Genomic DNA, 22261 nt, shown 5'->3' with positions numbered 1-22261 from the left:
GCGACCGCGGTGATGCTCTCACTACCAATCTCCAGGCATTCCTGACGGAATTTCGGTGTGTCTTCGAAGAACTTGCTCGAGCTTTCTCCGCTGAGTCAGCATTGCTGAGCCTTATTCAGGGCAACTCCTCTGTGGGCGAGTATGCCATTCGCTTTCGTACCCTGGCATCGGAGCTAGCATGGAATGAAGAAGCTCTCTGCACCACCTTCAAGAGAGGACTTTCAACTCAAATCAAGGACGTTCTCGCTGCCCGGGAAATGTCATCTAATCTCAATAACCTTGTACAGTTGGCATCCTGGATTGATATCCTTTTCTCAGAGTGACTTGAGGAACTAAGCCAAAAAAGGGAGTCTGCATGATATCGGCGCTTTCCTCGTCTGGCACCAGCCTTCCAGCAACCACTGCAACCTTCTATGTTGCCTTGGGATTTGAACCCAAGGCCCCAGCGCTGCAAGACAGCAGTGCTAACCTCTGAGCCACCATGCTACCCTTAGCATACATCTAATATGCATCTAATATGCATGGTTGCTAAAATGGACATAGATGTCAGCAGAGAGTACAAGAAAAATTAGGCATGTACACATGCCTGAAAAATTGGGTATTGTTGCAGCCGCTTCTGTAGCAGCGGCCAGAAAAATTACAGCACCATAACAAGTGCAGCAGCAGAGGCCAGAAAAATTAGGCATCTACACATGGATGAAAAATGTGGTATTGTTGCAACCGCTTCTGTAGCAGCGGCCAGAAAAATTACAAGTGAAGCAGCAGAGGCCAGAAAGGTAAATTCTCACCGCACCCCTCATTACATTCCATGAGGGGTGTAGTTTCCGAAATAGGGTCACATGTGGGTTTTTATTTTTTTTCGTTTGTCAAAACCGCTGTAACAATCAGCCACCCCTGTGCAAATCACCTCAAATGTACATGGTGCACTCTACCTTCTCGGCCTTGTTGTGCGCCCCCAGAGCACTTTGCGCCCACATATGGGGTATCTCCGTAGTCGGGAGAAACTGCATTACAAATTTTGGGGGGCTTTTTCCCTTTTACCTCTTGTCAAAATGAAAAGTATAGGGCAACACCAGCATGTTAGTGTAAACATTTTTTTTTTGCACTAACATGCTGGTGAAGACCCCAACTTCAACTTTTCATAAGGGGTGAAAGGAGAAAAATCCCCCCAAAAGTTGTAACACAATTTCTCCCGAGTACGGCGATACCCCATATGTGAGCCTAAACTGTTGCCTTGAAATACGACAGAGCTCCGAAGTGAGAGAACGCCATGTGCATTTGAGGCCTGAATTAGGGATTTGCATAGGGGTGGACAAAGGGGTATTCTACACCAGTGATTCCCAAACAGGGTGCCTCCAGCTGTTGCAAAACTCCCAGCATGCTTGGACAGTCAACGGCTGTCCGGCAATACAGCGAGTTGTTGTATTGCAACAGCTGGAGGCTCCATTTTGGAAACAGTGGCGTACCAGATGTTTTTCATTTTTATTGGGGAGGGGAGGGGGGCTGTGTAGGGGTATGTGTATATGTAGTGTTTTTCTACTTTTTATTTTATTTTGTGTTTGTGTAGTGTAGTGTAGTGTTTTTAGGGTATAGTCACACGGGCGGGGGATTACAGCGAGTTTCCCGCAAACTTGCAGCCTGATACTCACTGTAAGCCCCCTGCCCATGTGAATGTACCCTGCACATTCACAGGGGGGGGGGGCTCCAGCTGTTGCAAAACTACAACTCCCAGCATGCACAGCCTATCAGTGCATGCTGGTAGTTAGAGTTTTGCAACAGCTGGAGGCACACGGGTTGGGAAACACTGAGTTAGGAAACAGACAATGTTTCCCAACCAGTGTGTCTCCAGTCGTTGCAAAACCACTACTCCCAAACATTCTCAGGCATGCTGGAAGTAGTAGTTTGGCAACATCTTTAGAGCCAGATTTTGCCGAACTACAACTCCCAGCATGCTTGGAGTTGTAGTTTTGCAACATCTGGAGGACTACAGTTTGCAGACCACTAATACAGTGGTTCCCAATCTGTGCCCTTCCAGATGTTGCAAAACTACAACTCCCAGTATGCCAAAACTGTCCAAGCATGCTGGGAGTTGTAGTTCTGCAACATCTGAAGGGCCAGATGTTACAGAACTACAACTCCCAGCATGCCTGGACAGTAAGGGCATGCTGAGGATGTGTAGTGTAAGGGGACCAGATGGAGCAGTCCAGATCGCTTTATGGCTGTCTGGACTGCTGCAAAGATCCCGCAACGCCGCCGAAGATCCACTCACCTGTCGCCACCGCCGCCGTCTCCGCCGCCGGGATCCGGGTCTTCAGGGACGAGGTAAGTACCGGGGCCGGGCCCCAGCACTCCCCCGTCCCCCGCTGGGTTCTCCGGTCTTCCTCCCGTTCTCTCCGGACTTCCAGGGGCTGGGCAGGGCGGGAGGAAGTAACCCCCCCCCCCCCCCTGCGATTGGTCGGCTCCTATACTCCAGAATGGTCCTGGCTGTCTGTGACAACCGGGATCATGCAACATTACCAAGTGGTCGGGTCCCAGAGACCCGATCAGCCCGGTATCACCGCAGATCGCAAGGGCGATTTCCCTCGTGATTGGCCCCCCTCGGCGTTTGCCCTGGATGCCTGTTGAACGATTTCAGCAGGCGTCCGCTTCCGATCTTCGCCCGGCGAGCGGCGGAGACCGGAATGACTCAGAACGTATGCATACGTCCTGGGTCTTTAAGTACCAGGGTCCCAAAATGTATGCATATGTCTTGGGTCCTGAACAGGTTAAAGCAGATGTTACACTAGTGCTTTAGAAGTAAACTGGACCCTGAATACACCACCTAGCAGCAACCTAGCTATCGCTTTCCCTATACAGCAGGAGCAGCTTCTCTGACCCTCCACTTCCTAAGCCTGCAGCATGCTGAATGATTCTCCCTACTTGCGATGTTGAGGCCCTTTACACATCTATCAGGCACCGGGATGGTCTAGAAGCGGTGAGGTTCTTTCTATCATCTAGCTCTTTGGATCCAGACCTCTGTGACTTTTTAATATCTGCCCTTGATTATGTACTAACACACAATTTTCTCATGTTCAGGGAAACCCTCTACCTGCAGCTCCAGGGCACGGCTATGGGGGCGGCTTGTGCGCCCTCATACGCCAATTTGTTCCTGGGGCTGTGGGAGAGGGATATCTTCCTGTGCAACCCAGTAACCGGTATAGAAAAAATTATCTATTGGGGAAGGTACATAGACGATGTGCTTTTGATATGGCAGGGATCAAGAGACGAATTGGCAAATCTTATAGTGAGACTGAACAATAATGACAGGAACATCCGACCTACCTCCAACATTGATGCACCAGTGACAGAATTCCTGGATATTAAAATCAAAGTTAACAATGATGGTCTCTTATCTACAGATCTCTTCAGAAAAAAGACATCAGCCAACACTGTACTCCACGCCTCCTCAGGACACCCTCCACACTTGATCAAAAATATACCAACAGGGCAGTTCTTGAGAGCACGTCGGATCTGTTCCAGTGAGGACAGTTTTGAAGCCCAAGCTGAAGTTCTCAGGGTATGTTTTAAAGAAAGAGGTTATAATGATAACATTCTGGACCAGGCGTACAAACGGGCTAAAACCAGTAACCGTACCACTCTGTTACAGGGTAAGAAAAGGGCAACCCACACAGACAACACCATTCGATTTATTATAGATTTTCATTCCAGAACAAGGGAAATGACGCAAGCAATACAGAAATTTTGGCCCATTCTAATGGCAGATCAGGAACTTTTAAAATACCTACCTAGAAAACCTGCGGTAACTTACAGGAGATCCCGTAACATCAAGGATACTCTTGTAAAGAGTTATTACCGTGGTACGACTCCCACACAAGTATTTGGCTCTAGAGACGCAAAATGGGGTACCTATACCTGTGGGCAATGTTTCTCATGTACCAACATTGAGAAAAGCACAACTTTCTCTGATGCCAAAGGCACAAAAACTTACAAAATTACATATCACATCAACTGTGCGACAAAAGGGGTAGTGTACTATGCCAAGTGCCCATGCCACAAAATTGACGTGGGTCTAACGACATGCGAATTTCGTAGACGTGTCAGAGAACACGTACTTGACATCGTATCAGCCAAAAATTGTATTGATATCCCTCATCAAAAACCCTGGCTAGGCATTTTAAGAAGTACCACAATTGTGATGGCAGTCTTTTACAGGTACGAGGCATTGACCGCGTCTACATCAGCAACCGGGGAGGTGATTGGAAAAGAATACTTGCACAAAAAGAAACTCGCTGGATAGAAGTATTAGGCACAAGGACTCTGGTTGGCCTCAATGAAGTGAACAGCTTTGTTCCCTTTTTGTAAGTATAATATTATTACTTATGTCTTTAGTTCTTTATGTTCCACCCACGTATTCAATAATATACAATATATAATTAATTTCAGCTTTGTCCTCTATGGTAGCTCTATATTAGTTTTTAATTACATGTTTTTAGCTGTTGCTTTTAGTCTTTGTGTTGGTTGAGCATAGTATTTATAATTTTTTTTTTACTTTGTCAATTTTGTAATGTTGTCTAATTGTTTTTCTTTTTACACACATTTATTTTTAGATATCAACATGCTTTTTGAAAATTCACTGAGAAATTGATGCCAATTGGCTCTTTGATCTATCTTTTGGGATGTGATGATCCAATAATTTGACCGCTGATTATGTCCTTTGTCCCTTCTCTTTCTTCCCCTATCCCCTTTCTCCCCCCCCCTTCTTCCTTTCCCCTTTTTTCCTTGTTCCCTCTTGCCACTTCATTTAAATATTAGAATTATACATGTTGTTATGATTTATACATATATTATATATGATGTAAACTGTCGCTCACGGTCTATTATACCACTTTGCACTTTTCACTTGTCACTTTATATACAAGGGGGCCCCCTAAATAATTGTCGCACTTTCACTATCATTTCTATTATTATGCTTCATATTAATATTTTTATATATTGTTTTCATTTAATATATTATTATTAATTAATTTTCACATCCATTGTGTGTAGTTTTTTGTTTGATGGCACTCGTTCATTTATTAATTAATATATTTTGTCACCTTACACTCCTGTTTTTCATTATGCACAATTTATTTTATGTATTATCAATTTATTGTACACTTGGTTTTTATATATATATATATATATATATATATACATATATATATATATATATATATATATATATATATATATATTTATTTATTTTTTCTTTTTTCTAATTGTTATCACTGGTCTTCATCTTAGATATTTTATGATCCCATCCCTATTTTTGATATTTAATATTTAATCTATAGAGCTCTCTTATGAATTCCTTCCCCATTAATCTGATGTACACTGTACGCTCCTCTGTTGCCTATGTCCATAATATCTATTTATACATCCACTGTTTATCTACACTTTATTATTTTTCATTCTATTATTTGTTACACATAGTTGTCATGGTGAATATATATTTATTTATCAACTTACCCACTGTTTATTGTCCGAATATTCCCATAAAATGTTATCATTTCTATATTTACCCACATTTTGCATCTTCCGTTCACTCTTATACTGCACGGAAGTCGGCCATGTTTTCATGGCCTTTCTTCCTAGCATCTCCTTATGCGCATGCACAGAGACGCAGAGCGGCCATTTTTGTGGAGTCCGCTCTCATAAACAAATTTTGTCTATATATTACACAGCCGCGTCTGCGCAATAAGCGCTGCTCGTCCATTTTTATGTAGTACACATTCACGGACACTACCGTTCAAGTAATAATTTCCACTATGTCACTGTGCTTTGACACAGTGCTGGTAACGATCACGTGATATGGAGATTAGGCAACACAATGGCGACGGTGTATCCCGGAAGCGTTGTGGCTTCTTATTGGCTTCTACTGGTATAAATAATGTGCCCACCCAGTCCCACACCACTCCTGGATAAAGCCCATCCCGGCAAAATGCGCCGGAGGTCTGGTGTGGAACTGGGGTGAGTCCTGTACCGCTGTATGCTTCTGTTTGCTGCTCAGTTAGTTCTTTTTTAGGCTGCTTCTTTGTATTGTAGCACTTGTGCACTTTATTAGGTCAGCCTTCTTTTTCTTTCCTCCAGTCAGGGTGTATATTTCTCACCGTCTGTACTTGGTTCTTTATACTCCTTGGTTTTTCCCACCCTTTCTTTGTCACTTAGGGAGGCTCCAGTAATTTTTCTGACTTATCTGCTGCAGCGCACCATTTGTTATTTACAGACATACAGCTATTTACTTGTACAGGACTTTCCTCACCCCAGTACCCCCCTTTTTTTGTTCCCTACCATGTGTGTTATTTATACTATCATGTGTTTTTTATGCTTTTAGAAACCATTAATAAAGTAATCTACCTTTACAATTCACTTGCTAGGAGATATATTTTGTGTGCTATAAGCACGTGTAGGTGACTATGCTGAATGAGGCTAAAATGGTGTCCGTGCAAGAGGTAGGAGGGTCTGGAAGGGAGGGACTGCTGCTGATTGACTGTAATGTGTCTGCTGACTCTGACTCACAGGGTCAAAGTTTACTGCAATGTTAAAGTATAGGGGGCGGATCGAACTTCACATATGTTCGCCCGGCGATGCGAACGCGAACATGCTAAATTCGCCGGGGACTTTTCCCCCGGCGAACAATTCGCGACATCTCTACTCTTCATCTCCTCAGTGAATGGCGAAAGACTGGATTGTACCGTGCTATATCGCACAGAACCATTGACTATACAGGTTGGAGTCTCGCATAGGGAGAACTTGTCCTTCTATGTTCTCCCACATTGTACTTCACCTCTCTTGCTTGGCCTACCGTGGTGGAAACTCCATGCTCTGCAGCTGGATTATAAAACTGGAGAAGTTCTTTGCTGGAGTCTGCATTGCAACAATAACTGTATCCACATACGTATCACAAAGATGGAACCCTCATCTCGTCCTATGCCCGGTTTTCCTTCCTTTCTTCTGGACTATGCTGATGTCTTCTGTGAAAAGCAAGTTGAAGTGTTACCACCACATCGCCCCTACAATTGTCGAATTGACTTGCTACCCGGCACCACACCTCCCAGGGGCAGAATCTACCCTTTATCTGTTCCTGAAACTCAGGCTATGTCTAATTATATCCAGGAGAACCTTCAGAAGGGATACATCAGGAAGTCCTCTTCCCCTGTCGGAGCTGTTTTCTTCTTTGTGTAAAAGAAAGACGGGTCTCTGCGACCTCTGCATCGACTACCGTGGTCTGAATAAAATTATGGTAAATCTCACTTCCTTTAATCTCGGAGTTGTTTGATCGTCTGTGAGGTGCCAAAATCTTCTCTAAATTGGATCTCCGTGGGGCCTATAGTTTGATTTGTATACGAGAAAGGGCCAAATGGAAGACCGCATTTAATACTCGTAATGGACACTTCGAGTATCTTGTGATGCCATTCGGACTCTGCAATGCTCCAGCGATTTTTCATGAGTTCATTAATGATATTTTCCTTGACCTCCTGTACTCCTGTGTCATTGTTTAGTTGGATGACATACTCATCTACTCGCCCAATGTCCAGTCTCATCGCTCTCACCTACGTCAAGTCTTACAGCGTCTGCGAGAAAATCATATCTACGCTAAACTTGAGAAATGTACATTTGAAAAAAACAGCCTTCCATTTATTCCATATATTATTACCAGTCAAGGCCTCCAAATGGACCCCAACAAGCTGTCCGCGGTAGTAGACTGGTCTCAACCTTCGGGCTTGAAAGCAATTCAGCGCTTTCTCGGCTTTGCCAATTACTATTGACAGTTTATTCCTCACTACTCCACTCTAGTAGCTCCCGTTGTCTCGCTTACAAAGAAAACTGCAAATCCAAGAGTCTGGACTCCTGAGGCTGAAGAAGCTGTCAAACAGTTAAAGACTGCCTTGCTTCAGCTCCTGTTCTGTCTAGACCCGATCCTAGCAAGCCATCTTGGAAGTAGATGCTTCAACTCTTGGAGCAGGTGCAGTGTTGACACAGAAGTCTTCTAAGGGGAGAACTTTAACCTGCGGATTTTTCTCAAAAACCTTCTCCCCTGCAGAGAGGAATTACACCATCGAGATCGCGAGCTCTTGGCCATTAAGTTGGCATTAGAAGAATGGCATCACCTCTGAAGGCTCTGTACACCCGATTACTATCTATTCTGATCACAAGAACTTGCTCTATCTCCAGTCTGATCATCGGCTCAATCCCCAACAGGCTCGTTGGTCTCTGTTTTTCTCCAGGTTTAACTTCTTAATCCACTTCTGTCCTGCTGAGAAGAATCTTCGTGCTGATGCTCTGTCCAGATCCTCCGATGTTCAAGGCCTGGAATCCCATTCTCAACATATTATTTCCCCTGATCGTCTCATCTCAGCAGCGCCAGCGTGTCTTCAGGATTTACCAACAGGGAAGACTTATTTACCTCCTCATTTGATATTCCGAGTCCTGAAATGGGGTCATTCCTCTTTATTGGCTGGTCATGCTGGAATACGTAAGTCCATACAGCTCATCGCTCGAAAATATTGGTGGTCCACTCTAAAACAGGATGTCGTTGACTTTGTCCATGCTGTTCAGTTTGTGCCCGGGACAAGACACCCCATTCCAAGCCTGCTGGTCTACTACATCTTTTGCCAGTTCCAAAGCAGCCCTGGACCGATATTGCAATGGACTTTATCACTGATCTTCCCTCTTCTGGCAGAAATACTGTCATTTTTGTTGTTTTCGATAGTGTTGAGCAGCATAGGCCATATTCGAATTTGCGATATTTCGCGAATATATGGTCATATATTCGCAAAATTCGCATATTTGTAATATTCACGTTTTATTTGTCGCATATGCGAAAATTGCATATACGAAAATTAGCATAAACAAACATTTGCATATGCAAAAATTAGCATATGCGAAAATTAGCATACGTGGAAATTAGCATATGCGAAAATTCGTACGCCAGTCTCACACAGTAGTTTTAGAGCCATCTTCACACCACACAAGCTGGAAGGAGATAGGGATGTAAAAGAACATTCGTAATTACGAATATATAGTGCTATATTTGTGAATATTCGCGAATATGCGATATACGCGATTAAAATTCGTATTGCGAATTTTCGCGAGCAACACTAGTTGTGGATAGATTCTCTAAAATAGCTCATTTTGTGCTATTACCGGGATTACCCTCTGCACCACAGCTTGCCAAGTTGTTCTTCTGCCATATCTTCCGCCTGCATGGATTGCCCTCCCATATTGTCTCCGACCGAGGAGTCCAATCTGTCTCTAAGTTTTGGAGGGCCCTCTGTTCTCATCTTCAAGTTAGATTAGATTTATCTTCGGGTTACCACCCTCAATCCAACGGACAAGTCGAAAGAGTAAACCAGGTCTTGGAAGACTATCTCCGCCATTTTGTTTCCGCTCGCCAAGACAACTGGGCTGATCTGCTACCCTGGGCCGAGTTTTCAAATAACCATAAGGATTATGAATCTTCTGGGTCTTCTCCTTTCTTTGTGGTCTATGGACTTCATCCTCGTCCTCCCTTACCCCTGCCCACTTCCTCCGGAGTTCCTATGGTCGATGATCAAGTTCAGAACTTCGCCTCCATCTGGCAAAAGACTCACGACTCTCTTCAGCATGCTGCCACAAATCACAAGCGGACAAGAAAAGACGTCCTACTCCAGAATTCTCTCCAGGGGACAAAGTGTGGTTTTCTTCCATGTACATCCGTTTTAACCCCTTAAGGACCGGGGGGGGGGGGGGTTCCGTTTTTGCATTTTCGTTTTTTGCTCCTTGCCTTTAAAAAAATCACAACTCTTTCAATTTTGCACCTAAAAATCCATATTATGGGTTATTTTTTGCGCCACCAATTCTACTTTGCAATGACGTCAGTCATTGTGCCCAAAAATGTACGGTGAAACGGAAAAAAAAATCATTGTGAGACGAAATTGAAAAAAAAAAACGCCATTTTGTAACTTTTGGGGGCTTCCGTTTCTACGTAGTACATTTTTCGGTAAAAATGACACCTGATATTTATTCTGTAGGTCCATACGGTTAAAATGATACCCTACTTGTATAGGTTTGATTTTGTCGTACTTCTGGAAAAAATCATAACTTCATGCAGGAAAATTTATACGTTTAAAATTGTCATCTTCTGACCCCTATAACTTTTTTATTTTTCCGTGTATGGGGCGATATGAGGGCTAATTTTTTGCGCTGTGATCTGAAGTTTTTAACGGTACCATTTTTGCATTGATAGGACTTAATGATTGCTTTTTATTCATTTTTTCATTATATAAAAAGTGACCAAAAATGCACTATTTTGGACTTTGGTATTTTTTTGCGCACGCCATTGACCGTGCAGTTTAACCCCTTAAGGACACATGACGTTCTCATACGTCTCCATTTCCGAGTCCTTAAGGACACATGACGTATGAGAACGTCATGTGTTTTACCGGCCCCCCGCAACCATCTGGAGCGGAGCCGGTCCCCGATGCCTGCTGAAATTGTTCAGCAGGCATCGGGGCATATCGCCCAGGGGGGTCATTATGACCCCCCATGTCGGCGATGGCCGCAGATCCCTGGACAATTCAGTCCAGCGATCTGCGGCGGATTCCGGGTCAATCGGGTCTCCAGTGACCCAGTGACCCGGAATTATTGGCTGATCGGGGCCGTCAGAGACGGCCCCAATCAGCCAGAGCCAGCAGGGGTGAGGTGGCACTGGTGCCACCTCACGATCGCCCTGATTTGTCGGCCGGATTACCGGCCGACCAATCAGGGCGCCTGCTGCGGGTGTCACCCCCGCAACCCGCTCCGCCCCTCTTCCGGAGGACGTGAGCGGGTGCGGGACGTGCACCCCGGGTGCTGGGGACCCCGATCCCCGGCGCCCCTGTTGGGATCGGGGCCCCAGGAGCAGCGGCGGAGACGACGAGGGACTGACCTGTGCAGCGAGGATCGTTGTAGGTGAGTGACAGCCTCCTGCTGTTGCTTAGCAACAGCTCCCAGCATGCAAAAAGGGCATGCTGGGAGCTGTAGTTATGCAACAGCAGGAGGCAGACCACCACAACTCCCAGCATGCCCTTATGGGCATGCTGGGACTTGTAGTTTTGCAACAGCTGGAGGCACATTCTTTCTATGGAAAAGTGTACCTTCAGCTGTTGTGTAACTACAACTCCCAGCTTGCACAATCAGCTAAAGTGCATGCTGGGAGTTGTAGTGGTGCATCTGGTGGTTGCATAACTACAACTCCCAGCATGCCCGTTGGCTGTCGGTGACTGCTGAGAGTTGTAGTTTTGCAACAGCTGAAGGCACACTGAGTTAAGTAGTAAACCAGTGTGTCTCCAGCTGTTGCATAACTACAATCCCCAGCATCCCCAGCCAAAGTAGTATGCCTCCAGCTGTTGCATAACTACAACACCCAGCATGCCCTTCCGCTGTCCGTACATGCTGGGGGTTGTAGCTTTTGCAACAGCTGAAGGCACACTGGTTGCAAAACACTGAGTTTGTTACCAAACTCGGTGTTTCACAACCAGTGTGCCTCCAGCTGTTGCAAAACTACAACTCCCAGCATGCACTGATAGACCGTACATGCTGGGAGTTGTAGTTTTGCAACAGCTGGATGTTCCCCCCCCAATGTGAACGTACAGGGTACACTCACATGGGCGGAGGATTACAGTTAGTATCCGGCTGCAAGTTTGAGGTGCGGCAAAATTTCTGCCGCAGCTCAAACTGCCAGCGAGAAACTACTGTGAACCCCCCGCCCGTGTGACTGTACCCTAAAAACACTACACTACACTAACACACAATAAAATAAAAAGTAAAAAACACTACGTATACACATACCCCTACACAGCCCCCCTCCCCTCCCCAATAAAAATGAAAAACGTCTGGTACGCCACTGTTTCCAAAACTGAGCCTCAAACGGTTGCAAAACTACAACTCCCAGCATGCACTGATAGACCGTACATGCTGGGAGTTTATAGTTTTGCAACAGCTGGATGTTCCCCCCCCCCCCCCCCCCCCCAATGTGAATGTACAGGGTACACTCACATGGGCGGAGGATTACAGTAAGTATCCGGCTGCAAGTTTGAGCTGCGTCAAATTTTCTGCCGTAGCTCAAACTGCCAGCGAGAAACTACTGTGAACCCCCCGCCCGTGCGACTGTACCCTAAAAACACTACACTACACTAACACAAAATAAAATAAAAAGTAAAAAACACTACATATACACATACCCCTATACAACCCCCCTCCCCAATAAAAATGAAAAACGTCCGGTACGCCACTGTTTCCAAAACGGAGCCTCCAGCTGTTGCAAAACAACTACTCCCAGTATTGCCAGATAGCCGTTGACTGTCCAGGCATGCTGGGAGTTTTACAACAGCTGGAGGCACCCTGTTTGGGAATCACTGGCGTAGAATACCCCTATGTCCACCCCTATGCAAGTCCCTAATTTAGGCCTCAAATGCGCATGGCGCTCTCACTTTGGAGCCTTGGGGGGTATTTTCTGCTATTACCCTTTTAAAAATGTAAAATTTTTGGGAAAACAAGCATTTTAGGTAAAAAAAATATATATTTTTTTACATATGCAAAAGTCGTGAAACACCTGTAGGGTATTAAGGTTCAAATTACCCCTTGTTACGTTCCCCGAGGGGTCTAGTTTCCAAAATGGGATGCCATGTGGTTTTGTTTTGCTGTCCTGGCACCATAGGGGCTTCCTAAATGCGGCATGCCCCCAGAGCAAAATTCGCTTTCAAAAAGCCAAATGTGACTCCTTCTCTTCTGAGACCTGTAGTGCGCCAGCAGAGCACTTTTCACACCCATATGGGGTGTTTTCTGAATCGGGAGAAATTGGGCTTCAAATTTTGGGGGGTATTTTCTGCTATTACCCTTTTTAAAATTGTAAAAATTTTGGGAAACCAAGCATTTTAGGTAAAAAAAATATATATTTTTTTACATATGCAAAAGTCGTGAAACACCTGTAGGGTATTAAGGTTCACATTACCCCTTGTTACGTTCCGCGAGGGGTCTAGTTTCCAAAATGGTATGCCATGTGTTTTTTTTTTGCTGTTCTGGCACCATAGGGGCTTCCTAAATGCGGCATGCCCCCAGAGCAAAATTTGCTTTCAAAAAGCCAAATGTTACTCCTTCTCTTCTGATACTTGTAGTGCGCCAGCAGAGCAATTTTCACCCCCATATGGGGTGTTTTCTGAATCGGGAGAAATTGAGCTTCAAATTTTGGGGGGTATTTTCCGCTATTACCCTTTTTAAAAATGTAAACATTTTGGGAAAACAAGCATTTTAGGTAAAAAATATATTTTTTTTTTTACATATGTAAAAGTCGTGAAACACCTGTAGGGCATTAAGGTTCACGTTACCCCTTGTTACGTTCCCCGAGGGGTCTAGTTTCCAAAATGGTATGCCATGTGTTTTTTTTTGCTGTTCTGGCACCATAGGGGCTTCCTAAATGCGGCATGCCCCCAGAGCAAAATTTGCTTTCAAAAAGCCAAATGTGACTCCTTCTCTTCTGAGACCTGTAGTGCACCAGCAGAGCACTTTTCACCCCCATGCGAGGTGTTTTCTGTATCGGGAGAAATTGGGCTTCAAATTTTGGGGGGTATTTTCTGCTATTACCCTTTTAAAAAATGTAAAATTTTTGGGAAACCAAGCATTTTAGGTAAAAAAAATATATATTTTTTTTACATATGCAAAAGTCGGGAATCACCTGTGGGGTATTAAGGTTCACTTTACCCCTTGTTACGTTCCCTGAGGGGTCTAGTTTCCAAAATGGTATGCCATGTGTTTTTTTTTGCTGTCCTGGCACCATAGGGGCTTCCTAAATGCGGCATGCCCCCCAAAAACCATTTGTCGCTCCTTCCCTTCTGAGCCCTCTACTGCGCCCGCCGAACAATTAACATAGACATATGAGGTATGTACTTACTCGAGAGAAATTGGGTTTCAAATACAAGTAAAAATTTTCTCCTTTTTATCCCTTGCAAAAATTCAAAAATTGGGTCTACAAGAACATGCGAGTGTAAAAAATGAAGATTTTGAATTTTCTCCTTCACTTTGCTGCTATTCCTGTGAAACACCTAAAGGGTTAATACACTAACTGAATGTTTTTTTGAATACTTTAGGGGGTGTAGTTTTTATAATGGGGTCTTTTATGGGGTATTTCTAATATGAAGACCCTTCAAATCCACTTCAAAACTGAACTGGTCCCTGAAAAATAGTGAGTTTGAAAATTTTGTGAAAAATTTCAAAATTGCTACTGAATATTGAAGCCCTCTGGTGTCTTCCAAAAGTAAAAACTCATAAATTTTATGATGCAAACATAAAGTAGACATATTGTATATGTGAACCCCAAAAAAATATATTTTGAATATCCATTTTCCTTACAAGCAGAGAGCTTCAAAGTTAGAAAAATGCAAAATTTTCATTTTTTTCATCAAATTTTGGGATTTTTCACCAAGAAAGGATGCCATAAAGTTACCATAAAATTTTACCACTAAGTTAAAGTAGAATATGTCACGAAAAAACAATCTCGGAATCAGAATGATAACTAAAAGTATTCCAGAGTTATTAATGTTTAAAGTGACAGTGGTCAGAATTGCAAAAAACGCTCCGGTCCTTAAGGTATAAAATGGCCTGGTCCTTAAGGGGTTAACTAACAATATATTTATATAATTCGGACATTTCTGCACGCGGCAATACCATATATGTTTATTTTTATTTACACTGTGTTTTTTTTTTTTAATGAGAAAAGGGGGGTTATTCAAACTTTTAATAGAGGAGGGGTTAAATGATGTTCATTCACTTTTTTTTTACACTTTTTTTTTGCAGTGTTATAGCTCCCATAGGGACCTATAACACTGCACACACTAATCTTTATCATTGATCACTGGTTTCTCATAAGAAACCAGTGATCGATGATTCTGCCGCATGACTGCTCATGCCTGGATCTCAGGCACTGAGCAGTCATACGGCGATCGGACAGCGAGGAGGCAGGCAGGGGCCCTCCCGCTGTCCAGTAAGCTGTTTGGGATGCCGCGATTTCGCCGCGGCTATCCCGAACAGCCCACTGAGCTTGCCGGCATGCTTTCGGTTTCACTTTAGACGCCGCGTTCAACTTTGAACGCCGCATCTAAAGGGTTAATAGCGTGCGGCACAGCGATCAATGCCGCGTGCTATTAGCCACGGGTCCCGGCCCTGTGGCCCCGCGTTATAGATCGGGAGTGGACACATGACGTTCCAGTACGTCATGTGTCCTTAAGGGGTTAAAGTTCCATGTTATAAACTGGGCCCTTGCTATTTGGGTCCCTACAAAATCAAAAAACGTTTAAACCCTGTGGCTGATTCTCTCCATCTGCCCTCTTCTCTCCGGATCCAGAATTCTTTTCATGTATCCCTCTTGAAACCTGTTATTTATAACCGCTTCTCTAAGAAAGTCATCACTCCTACCCCCATCTCTGGTACCTCCGATGTTTATGTGGTCAAAGAAATTTTGGACTCAAAGGTGGTCAGAGGAAAACATTTGGGAAGGATTTGGCCCAGAAGAAAGATCTTGGGAGCCGCAGAACAACATTCTAGACCGTGACCTTATCCACAAGTTCTTGTCCTCAAAAAGAGGGGGAGACCAAAGGGGGGTACTGTTATGCCCTGCACTCCGGCCGCCTACACTGGCCGTGAGCGCATTGGGCATCTGTCCCTGGCTGGGGCGCCCCCCCGCATGCGAATCCCGGCGTGTCATTCACCCTGTACTGCTGCAGCTTCTGCTCCTGTGTCTCGGCTCCATCGTGCACGCCCCGTCTCCTAGGGCGCACGCGCGATGGAGCTCTGAGATTTAAAGGGCCAGTACGCCCATAATTACTGTTTGCACCTGACACTACCTTATAAAGTCCCTGCACCTTCCCCACTTCCCTGCCGGATCTTCAGTGCCCCTAGCCTTAGATTAAGTGTTCCCTATAGCCTGTTTGCCTTGTCCTTGTACCCAGACCTTCCACTACGTTATTTGACTCCGCACCTTTGCCACCTGCCTTAACCTTCTGCTACGCTGACTATGCTACTGCCTTATCCTCCTGTACCTCGCCTTGCCCAGCTACCTGTGTGGTTGAGCCAGGCCAGGGTGACCTGGGTGTCGACTGCTGCAGCAAGCCCATCCTGCCTTGCGGTGGGCTCTGGTGAAGACCAGCAGCACCTTAAACTCTGCTCCCTGATACAGTCCGAGTCATCAGCCACACAGGTTAGAGGATCCACATCCAGCTTCTTTACACCTCTTGCTGCTGCCAACTCTAGCCTGTGCCAGTCAGCCACTATATGGTCTACTCATGGTTCTGCCACCTCCAGGCTTTGTCATTCAGCCATTATATGGTCTCCTCTTGCTGCCGCCAACTCCAGACTGGCGTCATTCAGCCACTACATGGACTCCTCTTGCTGCCGCCAACTCCAGGCTGTGTCATTCAGCCACTATATGGACTCCTCTTGCTGACGCCAACTCCAGGCTGTGCTATTCAGCCACTATATGGTCTGCTCTTGCTTCCACCACCTCCAGTCTCTGTCATTCAGCCACTATATGGTCTCCTCTATGGTCTCTGCATATTAGTATTAGCAGTGCCAGACATAGCCATCTTGTACTTTCCAGTGCTTTTCCATTCAACATGTCCAAGGCACGCAATACTGAGACTCCAACCAACATGGACACTGAATCTTCGCAGGTGTCAATGGATACGGCAATAAGCACAGGTGGAGCTCAGGCAGGGGCGTTCTTCACAGCCTGTGAGGCACAAAAGGAATTACAAGTGCTCAGTACTAAAACCCTCCAGTACCGGGTTCAGACACTTGCTGAAAAGGAGACTATATTTCTGGACTATACAGTCCCGAACAGCATACAGTGAATGTCAGCATACACCGAGAGGACTCATGGGATGAAGTGGGATTAAGCTCATGTGGAGCATTCCCTGAAATTACAACATTTAATTATTTTGAAAAATAAAAAAAAAAGAGTATGAAAAGGTCACGACCAATCTGTGCAAAGCAAAAACGGAGTTAAGAACACGGCTAACAGAAACGAAATTCCATCAGTTAGCCCCGGGTCCCGGCATTGATCGCGGTGCCGCGCGCTATTAACCCTTTAGACGCGGCATTCAAAGTTGAACGCTGCATCTAAAGTGAAAGTGAAAGTATGCCGGTTAGCTCAGTGGGCTGTTCGGGATAGCCGCGGCGAAATCGCGGCATCCCGAACAGCTTACAGGACAGCAGGAGGGTCCCTACCTGCCTCCTCGCTGTCCGATCGCCAAATGACTGCTCAGTGCCTGACATACAGGCATGAGCAGTCAAGCGGCAGAATCATCGATCACTGGTTTCCTATGAGAAACCAGTGATCAATGTAATAGATCAGTGTGTGCAGTGTTATAGATCCCTAAGGGAGCTATAACACTGCAAAAAAAATGTGAAAAAAAAGTTAATAAAGATCATTTAACCCCTTCCCTATTAAAAAAAAAAACACAGTGTAAATAAAAATAAACATATATGGTATCGCCGCGTGCGGAAATGTCCGAATTATAAAAATATATCATTAATTAAACCGCACGGTCAATGGCGTACGCGCAAAAAAATTCTAAAGTGCATTTTTGGTCACTTTTTATATCATGAAAAAATGAATAAAAAGCGATCAATAAGTCCTATCAATGCAAAAATGGTACTGCTAAAAACTTCAGATCACGGCGCAAAAAATGAGCCCCATATGCGTAAAAATAAAAAGTTAGAGGGGTCAGACAATTACAATTTTAAAAGTATGAATTTTCCTGCATGTAGTTATGATTTTTTTCCAGAAGTACGACAAAATCAAACCTATATAAGTAGGATATCATTTTAATAGTATGGAACTACAGAATAAAGATAAGGTGTTGTTTTTACCGAAAAATGTACTACGTAGAAACGGAAGCCCCCAAAAAAGGATTTTTTTTCCGTTTCGCCGTAGATTTTTGGGCAAAATGACTGACGTCATTACAAAATAGAATTGGTGGCGCAAAAATAAGCCATCATATGGATTTTTAGGTGCAAAATTGAAACAGTTATGATTTTTTAAAGGCAAGGAGGAAACAACGGGGTTAAGGCGATTAGGAGGTTAAACCTTAATATTTTTCAGGTGGTACTAATAAAAATGTTTGTTCAGCATTAACAGAATGTGACACCCCTTGTAAAATAGGACCGTTAGGGTTCTCAATTGTCAAAGAATTTACTCTGAGTGAAGTCGACAGAACTCGTATATTAGCAGAGCTGGCAGGGGCTAACTTTGACCCCCAGAACAGCGGTGAGATTGAACATAAACCATTTCTTAAAGGTAATAAATCCACGTTAAATCCCCCAGTAATACTGGGCAGTCCAATAGATATAGTCAGTAAAAATGTGCTAAGGTTATTTTCCCCATGCCCCAATATAACATTTCTAAAAACGAATATACTGCCCTGCAACATCTTATGAGGAATAATGAGATATTGGTTTCCAAAGAGGACAAAGGCGGCACTGCCGTGGTCTGGTATCAAACAGACCATGACACTGAAGCCAATAAACAATTGAATAACCTAACAATATATGAAAGATTACCCTCCAATTCAACTTTTAAAATAAAAGAAAAGCTAAGAACACTATTACATAGACATAGAGATAATGGGGGAGATTTATCAAAACCTGCGCAGAGAAAAAGTTGCCCAGTTGCCCATAGCAACCAATCAGCTTGTTTCTTTCATTTTTAACAAGGCCTTTGCAAAATTAAATAAGTAATCTGATTGGTTGCTATGGGCAACTGGGCAACTTTTCCTTTGCACAGGTTTTGATAAATCTCCCCCAATGTACTTTCTGAAAAAACAGCTGAAAAGTTAATTCTGCCACAATCTCAATTTCCTTACTGGTATATCTTGCCAAAGATTCATAAGTCACTGAGCCACCCCCCTGGAACCAAATAGTGGCAGGGGTTTGCTCAGTGACTGAATCTTTGTCAAGCTATCTGAACTGGTTGATGTCCCCTATTTTGAAAGAGCTGCCCTCGTTCCTTAAGGATATCGGCGATCCTATCGCCCAGCTTGAAGATTTTGAATGGAGGGATGGCCTCTCTCTGGCATCGATTGATGTCGAAAGCCTGTATACCCGCATCCCTCATGATGTGGGTATACAGGCTATGGAGGAATGCCTCCGATACACTAATAAGTCGGCCAACTTTATTACTTTTTTCTGTGAAGCCTTGAGGTTTATTTTGACTAATAACACATTTCAATACAATAATAACTGGTACGTCCAAAAACAGGGGACCGTGATGGGGACTCCGGTCTCTTGTTTTCTGGCTGTGTTTGATAGCGAATTCGTCTTCACCTCAAAAAATCCCTTTATCTGCTTTATTAAGCTTTTTTGAGATTTGTAGATGATATTTTCATTATTTGGGATGGAGGTGAAGACGAATTTGCTGCGTTTGTTCACTATTTGAACTCCGTGAATGATAAGAATATGCTGTTTACCCACCAATTTTGTGGCCAACAATTAGAGTTCCTAGATGTAAAAATCACTGTCTCAGAAAATACCTTGATCACAACCTCTTTCCATAAAAATACCTCCCATAATGCTTTATTACATTTCGCAGTTTCCATCCTTTACATATGAAAAGAGCATACCCTACAGCCAATTCATACGTTTAAAACGAATAAATAATAACCAGGGTAAGAAGCACAAGATCTATCTTCAAGATTAGAAGCACGAGGATACCCTAAAGCTGTAGTGAAGAGGGCTTTTGAAAAAGTTGAAACTAAAACTAGGCAGGAATTACTGTCTAAAAAGAAATCCGTTGATAATTCCAGAATAAATAGGTTTACTTTTTCATTTAAAAAACACTCCCATGAATTGTACTATTAGTCATGTTATTAGGAACAATTGGTTTATTCTACAGGAGGATGAAGCTTTAAAAACATTAACTGCTACCAACCCCATGATCACTCAGAAACGTAACAAAACCCTGGATAGGCTGTTAAAGATGTTGAAGTCCAAGTCTCAGTCTGAATAGCGGCAAAGGGTTATCACCGACCTTGGGGCCACTCAATTGTTTTGTGGTCCCATATAAACACTGGTGAAAGTCATAAGGATATTCAAACAAGGGTATCACCGAGGCAGATCCTCATGATCAAACAAAATAGTTAAAACATAACCTTTATTGTACTGTATTATAAAACCCCATTAAGAAAAATCCTTATTAATGTATCTAATAGTGCTACACCAAAAAATGTGCTGGGGAGCCCAGAGGTGAGTTATCCTAATCCTTTATGAATAGAGATAGATAATTGCGCCGTTATTTGACAGATGGAAAAAAATGGCCTTCCAAACAGATAGACAGTTGGGGGTACTACTAAATGGAGGAATAGATATGTTGTTATATAGCTGTGAGGCAATAGGTTGTAAGGATGGAGGGGTTAGTGCCCACTAATATAAAGATACCCATCCCTCTTTCCCTGCCTTTTGAGGGACCCACCTCCTTAACAGGGTGGCCTTAACCACGTTGACATTCCCTACACTCACTAAGTAAGGGAGAAAACAACAATATAGATAAGATGGTAGAGAAAGCATTGGATACACACCCCTGGGCTCCAAAAATCAAAATGGATACAAATGTGAAAATAGTCACAAAAACACAAAAAAGTTCCCAATTCCAACATGTTTCACCTGTCAGATTAGTACAGGATCATCAGGGAAAGACATTGGCACAGACAAAATATATAGATGTAAAAAACAATGTTGATGTGCTGCACTACTGATATTTAAAGTACACCTTGAAATGCAGCATAAAATTCAAAAGGTAATGAATCAGTAACCAGTAAAAACGGGCTATTGTCAACACCAAAGATGGGAGATGCACACTGATACAAAAACAGCACCGAGGAAATGCTAGTGCACCAGTGCAAAGATAAGGGTATTTCAGTACATCATTGAGAGTAACAATACTGGCTCAACTCCACAGTAAGTGGAAGTAGAGTATCCAACAATAGTTTTTAAGGGCTATCATGCACCAGCACAGTATAACAAAGCAACTCTAGGGGTAAAGAACAAATATGCACAAGGGTAGCCAAGATAGCAGGCAGTACTAATACATACACTTATATAGCATAACAGCCAAGCGTTAACACAGTACTGGTAAGTACAAAAACACCGACAGAGTCTAAGGGCACCCCAGTGGCAATGATACTTAACACATCCAAGAGATGCGGTGCTGGTACGACAGATGGTATGTCTGCCCGGCTGATGACATGATGAATAGCGACAAAGTAATTGGTTAATTAATATGTCACTAATGTGCCCACACATAATTGCACCATCTGCAGCACAAATATGGCATACCGCTTGGGAGATACCCCAATTGTAGTTCAGCAACTAATAACATGCCAGACCAATTACGTTGTCTACTGTCTCGTCTGCCCTTGTGGCTATTATTATATTGTTAAAACATAAAGGAAACTCCAGATGCGTGTAAAGGAGCATTCACGCTCCATTCACACTGGCGTGGGTGCCTTGTGGTTTATTGCTCACATCCATAGCAGCCACAATGCAGACGCTACATATGTAAAGTTTGCTGGAATAGAGAAAATCGACATCCCATCTAAAGGAGGAGATAGGCACCATATTCTCTTAAAAAAGGAAACCCGGTGGATCATCCAGCAAAATGCATTGGGTCCACTAGGGCTTAATGAGAAAAATAGATGGGTGCCTTTCTCCTGTAAGTCTCACTACTGGCTATAGCCCCATAGGGGGCTATAACACTGCACACACTGACCTTTTACATTGATTTTTGTTATCCCATAGGATAACATAGATGAATGATTCTGCTGCTTGACTGCTCATGCCTGGATCTCAGGCACTGAGCAGTCATTCGGCGATCGGATACAAGGAGGCAGGTAGGGGGACCCTCCTTGTGTCCTACAGCTGTTCGGGACGCTGCGATTTCACCGAGGCGGTCCCGAACAGCCCACTGAGCTAGCCGGGGGTAGTTTAGTTTCACTTTAAACGCAGCGATCAACTTTGAACACCGTGTCTAAAGGGTTAATAGCGCACGGTCAGTGCCGCGCGCTTTTAGCCACGGATCCCGGCCGTGGCCACGCGTAATAGAAAGGGAGCGGACTCAGGACGTACAGGTACGCCCTTGGTCCTTAACAGGTTAAACATACAAATTTTTTATTTTTTCTAAGTCGCACAATAATAGAAAAGCATATATCGTATTTTT

The sequence above is a fragment of the Hyla sarda genome, chromosome 5 (genome assembly GCF_029499605.1).
Source record: "Hyla sarda isolate aHylSar1 chromosome 5, aHylSar1.hap1, whole genome shotgun sequence".
NCBI classification, from domain to species: Eukaryota; Metazoa; Chordata; class Amphibia; order Anura; family Hylidae; genus Hyla; species Hyla sarda.
This window is presented reverse-complemented; position numbering follows the sequence as displayed.